Source organism: Balaenoptera ricei, chromosome 8 (assembly GCF_028023285.1).
Source record: "Balaenoptera ricei isolate mBalRic1 chromosome 8, mBalRic1.hap2, whole genome shotgun sequence".
NCBI lineage: Eukaryota > Metazoa > Chordata > Mammalia > Artiodactyla > Balaenopteridae > Balaenoptera > Balaenoptera ricei.
This window is the reverse complement of record NC_082646.1, coordinates 102,583,197-102,600,216: the sequence shown is the minus strand read 5'-3', so window position 1 is coordinate 102,600,216 and position 17,020 is coordinate 102,583,197. Positions and strand designations below refer to the sequence as shown.

The window sequence follows — 17,020 nt, the reverse complement described above, 5'->3', positions numbered from 1 at the left end:
AGTGAATCAGCTATATGTATACATATATCCCCATATCCCCTCCCTCTTGAGCCTCCCTCTCACCCTCCCTATCCATCCCTCTAGGTCATCACAAAGCATTGAGTTGATCTCCTTGTGCTATGCAGCAGCTTCCCATTAGCCATCCATTTTACATTTGGTAGTGTATATATGTCAATGTTACTCTCTCACTTCATCCCCAGCTTCCCCTTCCCCCCCCAGGCCCTCAAGTCCATTCTCTACATCAGCTTGTTTATTTCTGCCCTGCCACTAGGTTCATCAGTACTGCTTTTTTAAATTCCATATATACGTGTTAGCATACGATATTTGTTTTTCTCTTTATGACTTACTTCACTCTGTATGACACACTCTAGGTCCATTCACCTCACTACAAATAATTCAATTTTGTTCCTTTTTATGGCTGAGTAATATTCCATTGTATAAATGTGCCACATATTCTTTATCCATTCATCCTTGATGGACATTTAGGTTGCTTCCATGTCCTGGCTATTGTAAATAGTGCTGCAATGAATATTGTGGTGCATGTATCTTTTTGAATTATGGTTTTCTCAGGGTATATGCCCAGTAGTGGGATAAGCACACTTCTTGGTAAGTCACTGTTAGTCACAAGGAAAATATACCTCTGTGAATGATTTTAGTGCTTTTCTAATTATGGGAAGATGTAAGAATTGGGGTTCATAAAAGTTTCTCCTGAGAATATCTAACTATCTGAAGACCTGTTCTGCCAGTTTTGCCAGAGCACAAGTGTCTCATTCCTGATCTCTGCCCTGAATTCTTTTCAGGGGGCGTGTTGAAGGTCAGCAACTGCAGTGGCTAATGACTGGATCCTTGTAGAACCAGATGGCAAGTGACATTCTTTAGCTGGGATTTCTAAAAGCTGAGCTTCCTTAATCCCCCTCCTCCAGTCTGCATGTAATAAAGAGATTCCTTGTTTGGTTGTGGAAGCTTAATCTATGTGGTCCACGAAGGAAAATGAGTATAGGGAAAGGAGGAACTGGGGGCACTCAGATCCAGAACAGGGAGTATCGATTATCAGGGACAGGGGTAGGGGAAGCTCTGTGGAGGGAGGAGACTAAGCAGCAGCACATTACTTTGAGATACTTGCTTCCTCTGTGGTGTGACTAAGAGTCTTGTGGGAGTCTCATTGGTGAGGCCACCAGAGAATTCATCTCTGAGTCTCCCTGGGAAGACTGTCCCAACACTGCCAGAGGAAGAGCACCTACTTGAAGGAGAAAAGAAAGAAAGAGAATGACACCACTTTGAGACTTGCGATCACCACAGCCCAACTCCTTAACACATCAAAATAACAGCTGTGCCCTTTATACTTGAGTATCAGCTAAAGCACCACCCCCAGAATGGTCCTGACGTCAGCAAAGGAAGAGGGGCTTTGTGACCCTGGAGTAGGGAGAGGAGACCTCATGACACTCAATAGAGAAAGAAGACCTCATCATACCAGACAGAGAAAGAGAGAGGATAAATGTCATGCTCCTCAGGCTATAGGGGGATTGATTACTACCTCTTGATGTGCAGCTGGGGAGAGAAAGGTTGATTTTGCATTTATCGGTTAGCTGACTTCAAATGAAATTATCTGAGAGGAGTGTTAATAACATGCATTTGAAAGGGTTCATAGGTACATGAGAGGGGAGAGAAGGAAAAACCTGCTGTGGTAGAGATTAGTCTGTTAGCTCTTCCAGCCCAAACCACAAATCCTGACGGTATTTGTTCTGCAGTTCCAAAGAGTTCTTTGAGTCCTTCAGGTCATATTTACTTTCCCCTCTAGGCTAAAGCTGCCACAGGATGATGAAAACATAGGGGTTTTCATCTACTCTTTTAAATTCACTCTATGAATTTTATTATTCTCTTTACTAGTCAGTTATGGCTCCACTTTTTAACAATTCCTTTTTAGGAGTCTGTAAGTTACATGTAGATCCATTTCTAAAGTTATTTATGTATTAGATACTTTAAAACACCCCAAACTGTCTTTATAAATTCCATTTTCTTTTTAAAAACTTCAATCATCTGGCAACAAATAGAACCATTCTAAATAGCATAATTCTCATAAATCTAATATTCAAAATTTATGAATACAATAAATTCAGTGAATCTAAGGTTATCTTAGATTTTTCAAATGTTTACATGAATTTAGTAATAGTCTAACTTAAAATCATAACTCTAAATCAATTACCAAGATACACATTTCTAGTTAAACTTAAAAGGCAATCACTCTAATAGGTCAAATTCTCTCACAAGTAACAAGTATATAAAATATTAAATATGCAGAACTTCCTTCTTAGCTAAAAATATTAGTACTATGCATCTGATTCTCCTAAACATTTGTATATTAATTCTAATTCTTATAAGAATTGAAAGATGCATACTTATTAAGGAAGATCTTACCATTTTGGGTTATTGAAACTTTGACTACCAGCCAGACAGGAGAATGGCAGGATTTGTGTTTGTCACCATAATGGGACACAATAAACCTGATATATAGACATTACATCAGTAATATCATAACTTCAAGAAGAGAGTGGTCACTAAACTTACACCCCAGGAATGGAGTTACAAATATTATCCAGTTCTTCTGTCTACTCATATAATTCTTCATCTCCATCTAGACTGATCAGTTGACTGGGTTTTAAATATTTCAGATATATAAGTATATTTCTCAATTTAAATATACAGCCCCTTGAATTTGATGGATTCTTAAGAAACGCAAATATAACAGAGCTTTGTAGCTAATAAAATCTTTCATTCTTTCATATACTAGGACCATACAACTACTAAGGATATTTAAAATGAACAGAATTTTGCATATTTCACATGGTTTTATCAGCTTGACGCAATGTCCATCAAGGTCATTCTACTGTCATCCCTCTTTGAGCTAGAAAACACATTCTATCTAGATGGACACCTTCAACCAAGCAATCAAAATTACCACCAACATCATGTGTCTTGATGTGATATACTGAGGAAAACACAGTCTCATTTATGTAGTATATCTTGCATAAACTTAATCAATTAATGAGGAAACAACCATTCAAACCCAAATTGGGGATATTCTGAAAAACACTGGCCTATAGATGTACTTTCCAAAAAAATATCAACGTCATGAATGAAAAAAAATCTAAAGAACTCTTTCGGATTAAAGAAGACTAAAGAGAGCCTCATCCACCAGAGGGGAGACAGCAGAAGCAAGAACTACAATACTGCACCCTGTGGAATGAAAACCACATTCACAGAAAGATAGGCAAAGTGAAAAGGCAGAGGACTATGTACCTGATGAAGGAACAAGACAAAACCCCAGAAAACAACTAAATGAAGTGGAGATAGGCAACCTTCCAGAAAAAGAATTCAGAATAATGATAGTGAAGATGATCCAGGGCCTTGGAAAAAGAATGGAGGCAAAGATCGAGAAGATGTAAGAAATGTTTAACAAAGACCTAGAAGAATTAAAGAACAAACACCTAGAAGAATTAAAGAACAAACAAAAAAAGATGAACAATACAATAACTAAAATGAAAAATACACTAGAAGGAATCAACAGCAGAATAACTGAGGCAGAAGAATGGATAAGTGATCTGGAAGACAGAATGGTGGAATTCACTACATGGAACAGAATAAAGAAAAAAGAATGAAAAGAAATGAAGAAAGCCTAAGAGACTTCTGGGACAACATTAAATGCAACAACATTTGCATTATAGGGGTCACAGAAGGAGAAGAGAGAGAGAAAGGACCTGAGAAAATATTTGAAGAGATTATAGTCGAAAACTTCCCTAACATGGGAAAGGAAATAGCCACCCAAGTCCAAGACATGCAGAGAGTCCCAGGTGGGTTAAACCCAAGGAGAAACATGCTGAGACAAATAGTAATCAAATTGACAAAAATTAAAGACAAAGAAAAATTATTAAAAACAACAAGGGAAAAACAACAAATAACATACAAGGGAATTCCCATAAGGTTAACAGCTGATTTCTCAGCAGAAACTCTACAAGCCAGAAGGGAGTGGCATGATATAGTTCAAGTGATGAAAGGGAAGAACCTACAGCTAAGATTACACTACCCGGCAAGGATCTCATTCAGATTCGATGGAGAAATCAAAAGCTTTACAGACAAGCAAAAGCTAAGAGAATTCAGCACCACCAAACCAGCTCTACAACAAATGCTAAGGGAACTTCTCTAAGTGGGAAACACAAGAGAAGAAAAGGACCTACAAAAACAATTAAGAAAATGGTCATAGGAACATACATATCAATAATTACCTTAAATGTGAATGGATTAAATGTTCCAACCAAAAGATACAGGCTTGCTGAATGGATACAAAAACAAGACCCATGTAAATGCTGTCTACAAGAGACCTGCTTCAGACCTAGGGACACATACAGACTGAAAGTGAGGGGATGGAAAAAGATATTCCATGCACATGGAAATCAAAAGAAAGCTGGAGTAGCTATACTCATATAAGATAAAATAGACTTTATAATGAAGAATGTTACAAGAGGCAAGGAAGGACACTACATAATGATCAAGGGATCAATCAAGAAGAAGATATAACAATTATAAATATATATGCACCCAACATAGGAGCACCTCAATACATAAGGCAAATGCTAACAGCTATAAAAGAGCAAAACGACAGTAACACAATAATAGTGGGGGACTTTAACACTTCACTTACACCGATGGACAGATCATCCAGACAGAAAATGAATAAGGAAACACAAGCTTTAAATGACACATTAGACCAGATAGATTCAATTGATATTTATAAGACATTCCATTGGAAAACAGCAGATTACATTTTCTTCTCAAGTGCACATGGAACATTCTCCAGGATAGATCACGTCTTGGGTCACAAATCAAACCTCAGTAAATTTAAGAAAATTGAAATCATATCAAGCATCTTTTCCAACCACAACGCTATGAGATTAGAAATCAATTACAGAGAAAAAAACATAAAAAACCCAAACACATGGAGGCTAAACAATATGTTACTAAATAACCAAGAGATCACTGAAGAAATCAAAGAGGAAATCAAAACGTATCTAGAGACAAATGACAACAAAAACACGATGACCCAAAATCTATGGGATGCAGCAAAAGCAGTTCTAAGAGGGAAGTTTATAGCAATACAATCCTACCTCAAGAAACAAGAAAAATCTCAAATAAACAATCTAACATTACACCTAAAGGAACTAGAGAAAGAAGAACAAACAAAACCCAAAGTTAGCAGAAGGAAAGAAATCATAAAGATCAGAGCAGAAATAAATGAAATAGAAACAAAGAAAACAATAGCAAAGATCAATAAAACTAAAACCTGGTTCTTTAAGAAGATAAACAAAATTGATAAACCTTTAGCCAGACTCATCAAGAAAAGGAGGGAGTGGATTCAAATCAATATAATTAGAAATGAAAAAGGAGAAGTTACAATGGACACCACAGAAATACAAAGCATCATAGAGACTACTACAAGCAACTCCATGCCAATAAATTGGACAACCTGGAAGAAATGGACAAATTCTTAGAAAGGTATAAGCTTCCAAGACTAAACCAGGAAGAAATAGAAAATATGAACAGACCAATCACAAGTAATGAAATTGAAACTGTGATGAAAAATCTTCAACAAACAAAAGTCCAGGACCAGATGGCTTCACAGGTGAATTCTATCAAACATTTAGAGAAGAGCTAACACCCATCCTTCTCAAACTCTTCCAAAAAATTGCAGAGGAAGGAACACTCCCAAACTCATTCTATGAGGCCACCATCACCTTGATACCAAAACCAGACCAAGATACTACAAAAAAGAAAATTACAGACCAATATCACTGATGAATATAGAAGCAAAAATCCTCAACAAAATACTAGCAAACAGAATCCAACAACACATTAAAAGGATCATACACCATGATCAAGCAGGATTTATCCCAGGGATGCAAGGATTCTTCAAGATATGCAAATCAATCAATGTGATACACCATATTAACAAACTGAAGAATAAAAAACCATATGATCATCTCAATAGATGCAGGAAAAGCTTTTGACAAAATTCAACACCCATTTATGATTAAAAAAAAAAAAACTCTCCAGAAAGTGGGCATAGAGGGAACCTACCTCAACATAATAAAGGCCATATATGACAAACCCACAGCAAACTTCATTCTCAGTGGTGAAAAACTGAAAACATTTCCTCTAAGATCAGGAACAAAGATGTCCACTCTCCCCACTATTATTCAACATAGTTTTGGAAATCCTAGCCATGGCAATCAGAGAAGAAAAAGAAATAAAAGGAATACAAATTGGAGAAGAAGAAGTAGAACTGTCACTGTTTTACCGATGACATGATACTATACATAGATAATCCTAAAGATGCCACCAGAGAGCTACTAGAGCTAATCAATGAATGTGGTAAAGTTGCAGGATACAAAATTAATGCACAGAAATCTCTTGCATTCCTATACACTAACGATGAAAGATCAGAAAGAGAAATTAAGGAAACAATCCCATTCACCATTGCAGCAGAAAGAATAAAATGCCTAGGAATAAACATACTTAAGGAGGTAAAAGACCTGTACTCAGAAAACTATAAGACACTGATGAAAGAAGTCAAAGATGACATGAACAGATGGAGAGATATACCATGTTCTTGGATTGGAAGAATCAATATTGTGAAAATGACTATACTACCCAAAGCAATCTACAGATTCAATGCAATCCTTATCAAATTACTAATGGCATTTTTACAGAACTAGAACAAAAAAATCTTAAAATTTGTATGGAGTCACAAACGACTCCGAATAGCCAAAGCAATCTTGAGGGAAAAAAACGGAGCTAGAGGAATCAGACTCCCTGACTTCAGACTATACTACAGAGCTACAGTAATCAAGACAATATGGTACTGGCACAAAAACATAAATTTAGATCAATGGAACAGGATAGAAAGCCCAGAGATATACCCACACGTCTATGGTCAACTAATCTATGACAAAGGAGGCAAGGATATACAATGGAGAAAAGACAGTCTCTTCAATAAGTGGTGCTGGGAAAACTGGACAACTACAAGTAAAAGAATGAAATTAGAATACTCCCTAACACCATACACAAAAATAAATTCAAAATGGATTAAAGATCTAAATGTAAGACTGGACACTCTAAAACTCTTAGAGGAAAACATAGGGAGAACACTCTATGACATAAATCACAGCAAGATCTTTTTGACCCACCTCCTAGAGTAATGGAAATAAAAACAAAAATAAACAAATGGGACCTAATGAAACTTCAAAGCTTTTGCACAGCAAAGGAAACTATAAACAAGATAAAAAGACAACCCTCAGAATGGGAGAAAATATTTGCCAATGAATCAATGGACAAACGATTAATCTCCAAAATATACAAGCAGCTCATGGAGCTCAATATCAAAAAACAAACAACGCAATCAAAAAATGGGCAGAAGACCTAAATAGACATTTCTCCAAAGAAGACATACAGATGGCCAACATGCCCATGAAAAGCTGCTCAACATCACTAATTATTAGAGAAATTCAAATCAAAATAACAATGAGGTATCACCTCACACTGGTTAGAATGGGCATCATCAGAAAATCTACAAACAACAAATGCTGGAGGGGTGTGGAGAAAAGGGAACCCTCTTGCCCTGTTGGTGGGAATGTAAATTGATACAGCCACTATGGAGAACAGTATGGAGGCTCCTTAAAAAACTAAAAATAGAATTACCATATGACTCAGCAATCCCACTACTAGGCACATACCCAGAAAAAACCATAATTCAAAAAGACACATGCACCCCCAATGTTCACTGCAGCACTCTTTACAACAGCCAGAATGTGGAAGCAACCTAAATGTCCATCAACAGAGGAATAGATAAAGAAGAAGTGGTACGTATATACAGTGGAATATTACTCAGCCACAAAAAGGAACGAAATTGGGTCATTTGTAGAGATGTGGATGGACCTAGAGTCTGTCATACAGAGTGAAGTAAGTCAGAAAGAGAAAAACAAATATCATACATTAATGCATATGTGTAGAATCTAGAAAAATGGTACAGATGAACCTGTTTGCAAGGCAGAAATAGAGACACAGACATAGAGAACTAATGTATGGACACCAAGTGGGGAAAGCAAGGGTAAGGGGGATGAATTGGGAGATTGGGATTGACATATATACACTAATATGTATAAAATAGATAACTAATAAAAACCTGCTGTATAAAAAAAATAAAATAAAATTCAAAAAAATAATTAAAAAAATTAAAATAAGAAAAAGAGGTAGTATACCTCCTACACACCCAACACACACCATCAACTACTGGATTATTTCTTTAAAAATTCCATATATCCTAATATTTTACCTGGAAATACTTCATTATGTATCTCTAAAAGATGATTTTAAAAAATATACTCAGTGCAATTAACATAGATAAAATAATTAACAATTTCTTTCTGTTGTAGAACATCTAGACAGCATTCAATTTCCCTACAAGCATCTCTTTATTGTTGATTTGTTTGAATAAAAATTCAAACAAGACCTGCCACTCTTTTTTTTCTTTTTATCTCTGTTCAATATATGTGTTGAAAAAAAATTGGGTTGTTTGTCCTGCAGATTTTCACACATTCTGGATTTGTTTAATTTGTTTTTCTGAAGCCTTCATGTTGTTTACCCTATTTTTCTACAGTCTGTATTTTCTGTAAACTTGCAATTAGATCAAGAATCTTGATCAGGTTCAGGTTTAATTCTATAGCAAGAACATTTCACAATCGTGTTTGTGCACTTTCTACTGCATCACATTAGGAGGCAAGTAAAGTACGATTATCTCTCTTTTCTGATGATCAAGATCCATCAGTGAGTCTAGTTATTGTCAGACTTTTCCTACCATTATAATGCTCCCTATCAGCTATTCACTTATTTGTTTCAGCAGCCGTTCATGACCTTTGCCTAAGTGCATTGAGTTACAAAATGGTGATTTTTTTTTCAGATTATTAGACTTTATTTTTTAGAGCAGTCTTGGGTGCAGCCTAAGAATTCTTAAGTAATGCCAATGATGCTGTTTTGGAGACCAAACTTTGAAAACCACTGCTCCAAACCAAAATCTGAGTCCAGGCTCAGGAGCACCATCTGGCCTTGAGGCAAGCTGGACCATCCACGACATTTCCTTCCAAACCACACTCCAGACTGGCACTGTCCAATAGATATATGACACAGGCCAAAAATGGTGATATTCTAAATCTATCATTCTTTCTGCATTCATTAGCTAGAAATCGTCTACAAAGTACTTACCCGTAATACCTCTTTGGTGAGATAGAGTTAGTACAGGAAAGGGAGAATAAATGCTATCTTTTCCTTTATTTACCGGTTTTCAGAACGATGAGTTGGTTACCAAAGATCTTTATATTTTTGATATCGTCATGAAATCTTGGGTTTTATTACATTTGAAATGTTTCTATCCACTGAAATTATTATTCCTGGTCAGTGGGAGTCCCTTCAAGTTAGCTTCTGAGTCCTTTGGACATGATTCCACTAGTCTTTGAAAGTTTCCTTTCTTTCCAGTTCAATAAGATCTAGGCTTACCTTGTTCCTTTCCTTTCCCGGACTTGGAATCAACCATTTCTCCAAGGGCAATGTTTTCCTTCATTGGGAAATTATATTTAGAGATCATAACCTGGGTTCATCACTGTTTCCAGGGTTTCCAGCTTGGACATGAAATGCATGTGTGATCTGAAAAATATGTGTTTGTGTGTTATTTCCCCTAAGGAGAAAATTCATCATGAGTTTATATTGATATTTCCAATACAAGTTTCAGATTACATGATTTTTACTTAATGTCTTTGTTTTCCTTTATTTGAAATTCGTCTCTCTTACAGTGAAAATCCTGGTTCCTAATGACATTAGGAACATTATGTCTATGTCATTATGACATTAGTATAACTATTTAAATTATCAACCTATTGCTTATTTAATTGCATAATCATGTATATGTGTGCATACATATAGAATAATTTCAGAAAATATTAATATTATTATTAATAATGTTATTACTGAAAATTTTGTAAGTTTTAGTGTCAATTCTACTTATTTTTATCTTTTTTTTTTTTTTTTTAATATTTTGGCCACACCACACAGCAGAAGGATACTAGTTCCCCAACCAGGGATCGACCCGTGCCCCCTGCAGTGGAAGCGCGGAGTCCTAACTACTGGACCCCCAGGGAAGTCCCTACTTATTTTTATCTTTAGGATATATCACACAATGGACATATAATAAATTGCTGTGCTTTAAAGTTAGTTGCAATAATTTATTTCTGTATGGTTCAGCCATCAACTTAAAACACAATTTGTTTTTGTTCCATTTTGCTTGTGATTTTTAAGGAATTGCTTTTTACTTTAATTTTATGTCATATTTAAGAAAAACATTTAGGGAAGCGGACACAATGGCAGAGTAGGAATCCCTGTGTCAGAGATATCTGGGGAATTCCCTGGCAGACTAGTGGTTAGAACTCTGTGCTTCCACACTGCAGGGGTCACAGTTTCAATCCCTAGCTGGAGAACTAAGATCCCACAAACCGGGCGGTGAAGCCAAAAAAAAAAAGAGAGAGAGAGATCTGATGCATGAAGAAGTCAATTCTGAGAACATGTTCCCTGGAGAGATATACAGTAACATCCACTTGTTATATCTCCCTCACAATTGTTCTGGCCATAATGTCCCAAAGTCACAGTAGGTTGTAATAAAAGACATGCAACATCAACTACATTTAATGTAATAAGATAAAGCCACCTGTTATCCGAAACAATCTGCACCCAGGGGCTTTAGGATAACTCCAGGATAATTTAACATTTGAAGCAAAAAAACAAATCCTTGCTCTATGGATCAGCCACCTCTGCTGCCCTCTGCTGGCTGACTGGGGCCAACACAGTCTGAAGTATGTACTGCCTTGGAGACTGGTAACCACAAGGAAAACTGCCTCACTCCTGGTAAAGGGTCTTTACAAGTCATTCAGTAATACAGATATGAATTATCTGACATCCATGGAATGAATAGACAGATGGTGGGATCATTCATGAACTTGTTCAATCATTCATCACTTAGCAAAAACATTGTCGTATCTTCAGCTGCTCAGACCAAAACTCTTGGTGTCATTCTAAAATCTTTCTTTCACAACCCACATCTTCCCACTTCTTACCATATCCACTGATATTACCATGGTCCAAGCCAAAATCATATCTTTTCCGGAGTGCTACAATAGCCTCCTAATAGACCTCTGGCTATATGATAAACATAACACAGCCAAAATAGTAATGTAAAAACATATTACATCATGTCATTACACTATTCAAAGCCTTCCAAGAGCTTACTCAAGAAGAAATAGAAAGGCAATATCGAGAGACTAGGGATGCCGGTTATAAGAATTTCAAGATTGTGGAACCTCTGGAACGACTCTATCTTAATTGTTTGTCTGATCTGATGTGGGCTTAGTTAAAAAAAGAGGATTGTGGGGAGACTTCGTATAGCTCTTCGTCTTGTGAAGCACCCCAGGAATATCTGAATATTTCCTTCCAAATGGCCTTCACACTAAGTAGACTCTGTTTTAAATTTAACGGTACTGCTCCTCCGGCGCTTTCTTGTTCATGGCTGGCGGCGGCTGCTGAGTGGGACGCAGATCACCGCTGCCAGCGCAGGGAAAGTCTCCCCGCCTCTCCTTTTCCGCTCGCCGCTTGTGCCCGAGCTCGTCAGCATGTCCGCGGCGCCGCGCAATCGCTAGCAGACCGGCTGGCCCCGCGGGGTCAACCAGCTCGACCACAAGTACATCCAGCGGACGGAGCCCCTCACCCTGGAGCGCACCACCAACCTGTACCCTCTTACCAATTACACTTTTGGTACAAAAGTGCGCCTCTACGAGAAGGACAGCTCCGTTGCAGACAGATTTCCGCGCATGCGGGAGGAATTTGATAAAATTGGCATCAGGAGGACTGTAGAAGGGGTTTTGATTGTCCATGAGCACCGGCTACCCCATGTGTTACTGCTGCAGCTGGGAACAACTTTCTTTAAATTACCTGGTGTTGCGCTTAACCCAGGAGAAGATGAAGTTGAAGGACTAAAACGCTTAATGACAGAGACACAGGGTTGTCGAGATGGAGTCCTGCGAGGCTGGGTTATTGATGACTGCACTGGTGGCTGGTGGAGAACGAATGCTGACCTTCCTCAGTGTCCATATATACCTGCACATATTACAAAACCTAAGGAACGTAAGTTGGTTTTGGTTCAGCTTCAAGAGAAAGCCTTGTGTGCAGTCCCTAAAAATTACAAGCTGGTAGCTGCACCACTGTTTGAACTGTATGACAATGCACCCGGATATGGACCCGTCATTTCTAGTCTCCCCCAGCTTTTGAGCAGTTTCAATTTTACACACAACTGAATTCCTGCGCAGCAGAGAAGTAAGAGATGCCGTCTCTGTGAGCAGAGCTGTATACAGTGTAGAATAAACATGCTAGAAAAGTTTTTTTGGTTTATCTCTTCCCCAGTCCCTAAATTACCACCTACTTTTTATTGTTTGAATAGTAAAGTTAATATGAAAAACTCTATTGTGGTGTAAACAAATGTGATCATGTTTAATTTACTTTTGGTTCTACTCATACTTTTTTGTACAACATTAAAGAAAGTGAACTGCTTTCTATTTGTTATTTTTTGTTGTTTTGTTTTTTAATTTCACACTAAATTTGTAAAATTCTTACAGGCAAGGATTGCTTTTCCCCCACTAGGCAGGTGAATGTTAAGAGACAGCGGCAAGCTTAGGTCAATCAAGTTTGTGGGACCCTTGCTCCGATACCATTCTTGGGGGCATACTCTAAGACCGTGTTATAGATCTTTGTGATGAGGATCTTCTGTCACTTTTGGGAACTAGATTTGCTTGAGTGAGTCCAAGGTGCGACTCCTGTACCGATTTTACACTCTTAATGAGTTGTATTACAGCAGAACTCCCAGTGTATTACTGACTAGTACTTTTTATACCGGTATCACCAGACCTTACTTCACAAACAACAGATCCTAATTAAACATACGGGAAACTATTAAAATTGACTAGGCTGGGGAAAGTTTTGGGCATTGGTATAAAAAGAGACAGATCCAGCGCTCATTAGAGCCCCCCCATAATGCACAAATTCCAACATTTGTGCTATTGGAATTTATGTGTCTTAGTTATTCTTACGACCGTGGTGAAATGGTGATCTGTGAAGGTGAAAGAAGTTTCTAAAAGTGGGTCTGTTAGGTTTTGAACTCTTGGATTGTAAAGTTAGTTATTTCAATTAACGTGAAGTTACAGTGAAAGAGATGAAAATTTGGTTTTAACAAGTGACACAAAGCCTTTTCAAAAATATTTTGGAATGATCTGAATCAGAATTAGATTTTGTCAGCCTAAGAGAAAAATACCAAATTTAAAAATCTTTTCAAAACACTGCTAAATTAGGATCCAATTTGAGGGAATTAAAAAAAAAATCTTAAGACAAAAGAGTTTGCTGGTCGTGTTATTGCTTAATGGTATGTTGTGTATGCCTTATTACAAATGACTGACTGTAGGTTTAATGTAAAGGAAATCTTATAAGAAATCTTATAAGAGATTGATACAGTTATGTTTTTAATAGATACAGATGAACTTTTGATTAGTTGTACATCTTTATGGTACTGTTCACAGGGCTGTTCTCCTGAATATTGGGTGATGTGAAAGATACATCATACATTCTTCCCTATTTAGACTTGAGAAAATCAGACCAAGAGCAGTTGAGCAATTATATTTATAAGCATTGAAGTTTATTTAGTTGAGGTCCGGTCCAATCTTCACACGATTACGTATCTAAGAGTGACTATAGCTGTGCCCATGCTTAGTAGTAGGTGAGCACCGGTCTCCAGGACCAAAAATGACCAGGGATCTGCTTTGAAAAAGCCCCTAGTTCTATGGATAGTCCTCCTCCTTCAAGTGTAACAGTCCTGCCCTTCTGGTTTACATTCACCTGTTTCTAACTTAACTGTAATTTTACTGGTGAGCTCACTGAAGAGTCCTACAAGACTGGGGAAGGCAGAGATGGAGATGGCTCGATCTAGCCCACCTTCCATGATTGTTTCTGGCATCCAAGTGAAAAAGCTGCAGCGATCACTTTCAGGTGTGTTAGCTCCTGGCATTTGGGGAGAGTGAGGAGAGGCGGACTTTTTCTTTTTCTTTTTAATTTTTATTTATTTATTTATTTTTGGCTGTGTTGGGTCTTCGTTTCTGTGCGAGGGCTCTCTCCAGTTGCGGCAAGCGGGGGCCACTCTTCATCGCGGTGCGCGGGCCTCTCATTATCGCGGCCTCTCTTGTTGCGGAGCACAGGCTCCAGACGCGCAGGCTCAGTAGTTGTGGCTCACGGGCCCAGCTGCTCGGCGGCATGTGGGATCTTCCCAGACCAGGGCTCGAACCCGTGTCCCCTGCATTAGCAGGCAGACTCTCAACCACTGCGCCACCAGGGAAGCCCCGGACTTTTTCTTGGTGTGATTTATAAAGTGCTGTCAGTAAGGAGTGTTGGGGTTGAAGAGTCATCTGATTCGAGGCCACTCGCGTCCTTTTGTAACTTAAGCTTGGACCTAGAAATTCTTTCTCCAGCATTACTTCCCAATTGTATTAGTGCTTGAGTCAGTCATCCGTACCCTGGGGCTTAAGTGAGAAAAACAGTAAGATGGCTGAGTTAGTAACCTTGGAATATAATAGATCTGGTTTTGAGTGTAAAATTCATAACACAAACACAAATCTTTAAAACTTGTTTTTGAACTGGTTAGTTATAGTTGTATCCCAATGCTCTCTTGTTAGGTTTCCTGATGAAAATAGAACTAGGGAAGTTCAAATTTGATGTATTCCATTAGAAAGAGGGTACAAGGGTACCGTTTAACACTTTTGTTAGGTAAGTTCTTATCACACGTCTTCAAGAACCAACAGTCGTAAAATGGGAATTCCAATTCTCTACATAATAAATACTGACTAGTTTTTAAATGAGCTCTTGATTAACTTATATTTTTGAATGCCTTCTATGTTCCAGGTTTGTTTGTAAATGAAAGCCCTCTTTTGTATTGTATAATTACAAAATATGCCGTGGTCTTTTCCCTGAGTAATCTAAGTCGTGAATATTCTATATAAAACTATAAGTTTTATAAGTAGAACTATAGTTCTATATAAAACTAAACTAAATGGCATTGGAAAATATTCAGTAGGTTGAGGGGAAAAACTAAACAGTTTTACTCAAATGTTTTAAATCATATTTAGGATTGACATCCCTTTAAAGAAAAGTGAAATCTGTATTTTTTTCTATGTGATGAAGACTTGTGATTTTTTAAAAGTAGATAATACTTAAAATAGCATTATGATAATCCTGTGTATGAATTCGTACTTTTAACAGTAGTTAAAAGACTTTTTACTTTTTATCATTGTCTTCCCTTGTAATTAGCGTTGTATTGTTCAGTTATTATTTTTTATATTTAAGGGTTCTGTTAAGTTAGCCTTTTATTTGGATAAAACATACCCAAACTAGCCAGTCTGTTTTCTTACATGGTTAGTTAGAAGTGAGAGGTAGAGGTCCTCCAAATTCAGCTGGCCAGCAGGCAATCAGTTTAAAATTCCCTTTCTTAAATGGTGCAACTCTTACACTCTCAGGTTTTTAATGACTTCATTTTTTGAGATGAAATTCTTGGAGTACATTTTCCATGTTGGAGTTCCTCAAACTTGATGTTTTCACTAGTTCATAGTGTTTGGAACAGTATGTGCCCATCACTAAGACTGCTTCAGAGAGTGCAAAATTTTCTATGTCCCATTGTCAGAGAAGGCTTAGTGGGTTTTGACTGTAATACAAGTCAGCTTATATAAGCATAAGGTTTGATTTCCTATAATTATTCCACATGTTTTACATTACTCATTATTTGGGTTCAACTGGACTCATTTGAAGCAATTTGCCTTTGCTAAATATGTAATGAGAAGCATAATACTGTAATTTGACTTGAGCCATAAAACACATTTTACTATTAGCTTATATTTATCTAGCTTGTTTTTGTGAAAAAACTGACTAAAACCTAAGTAAGTCTAGATTAAGCCAGTTTAGATGTAGTTTGAATTTTAGTGATGGATTGTATCGTAAGACTAGAGCTAAATTGGGAAAATATATTACGGTCTGTTAAGGGAAAGATCAGTGCATTTAAAAACTTAGACTTTGGCTGCTGTGTTCACATCATAGTGTACAAGCATTTATAGTTTGGCTTTGAGAATTTCTCTGGCATTAAGTTTATAGAAAAATGTATAAAAGAAACTGAAGTTTTGGTTATATTTTTATATTTGTAAAGTAAAAGTTTGATTCAAATGGAAATAAAAATTTAATTGTGCTATACTCCCCCCAATTCTGTGAGGGGTGGTCGTGCCGTGCTGCTTATGGGATCTTAGTTCCCCGACCAGGGATTGAACCTGGACCCCCAGGCTCTCACTTGGCACAGTGAGAGCGCCAAGTCCTAACCACTGAACCGCCAAGGAATTCCCTCTACTCCCCCAATCTTTACACTCCGAGAGTTTTGATTTTAAGGAGCCCTCTGCTTTCTCCTGGAACCATGTGTGGCAGTCTGTCCCATCTGTCACTCTAGCAAGTACTGTGTCACCACAGGTAACTTGGACACAAAGCCTAGAGACATTTCACCCTCAGGAATCGCCTCTCTATGCTCTACCTTGGCTTAGCTGAAATAGGCCAGATAAAAAGAACTAATATTTATGGTTACCTATTTAATCACTCTGTGTCTGATGTAAACACTGCCTGGATTTACTGTTTTAATCCTCACAAGTCTCCATGGTCTATTATTATTCCCATATCATAGATTGGGAAACTGAGGCACAGAGCGAGTAAGCAAATTGTCCAAGGCCCACAGCTTGTAGGAGGTAAAGCACAAATCTCAGGTGAGGCAGTCTGGCTACAGAGCCTGTGCACTTACCCACCACGCTTA

General features: G+C 37.6%; 1 pseudogene; it reads left to right on the top strand.

Annotated features, from left to right (window-relative positions):
• The first annotated feature begins 11,759 nt into the window (after positions 1 to 11,759).
• On the top strand, positions 11,760 to 12,596 carry LOC132370000 (cleavage and polyadenylation specificity factor subunit 5-like; annotated as a pseudogene).
• The last annotated feature ends 4,424 nt before the right edge of the window (positions 12,597 to 17,020 follow it).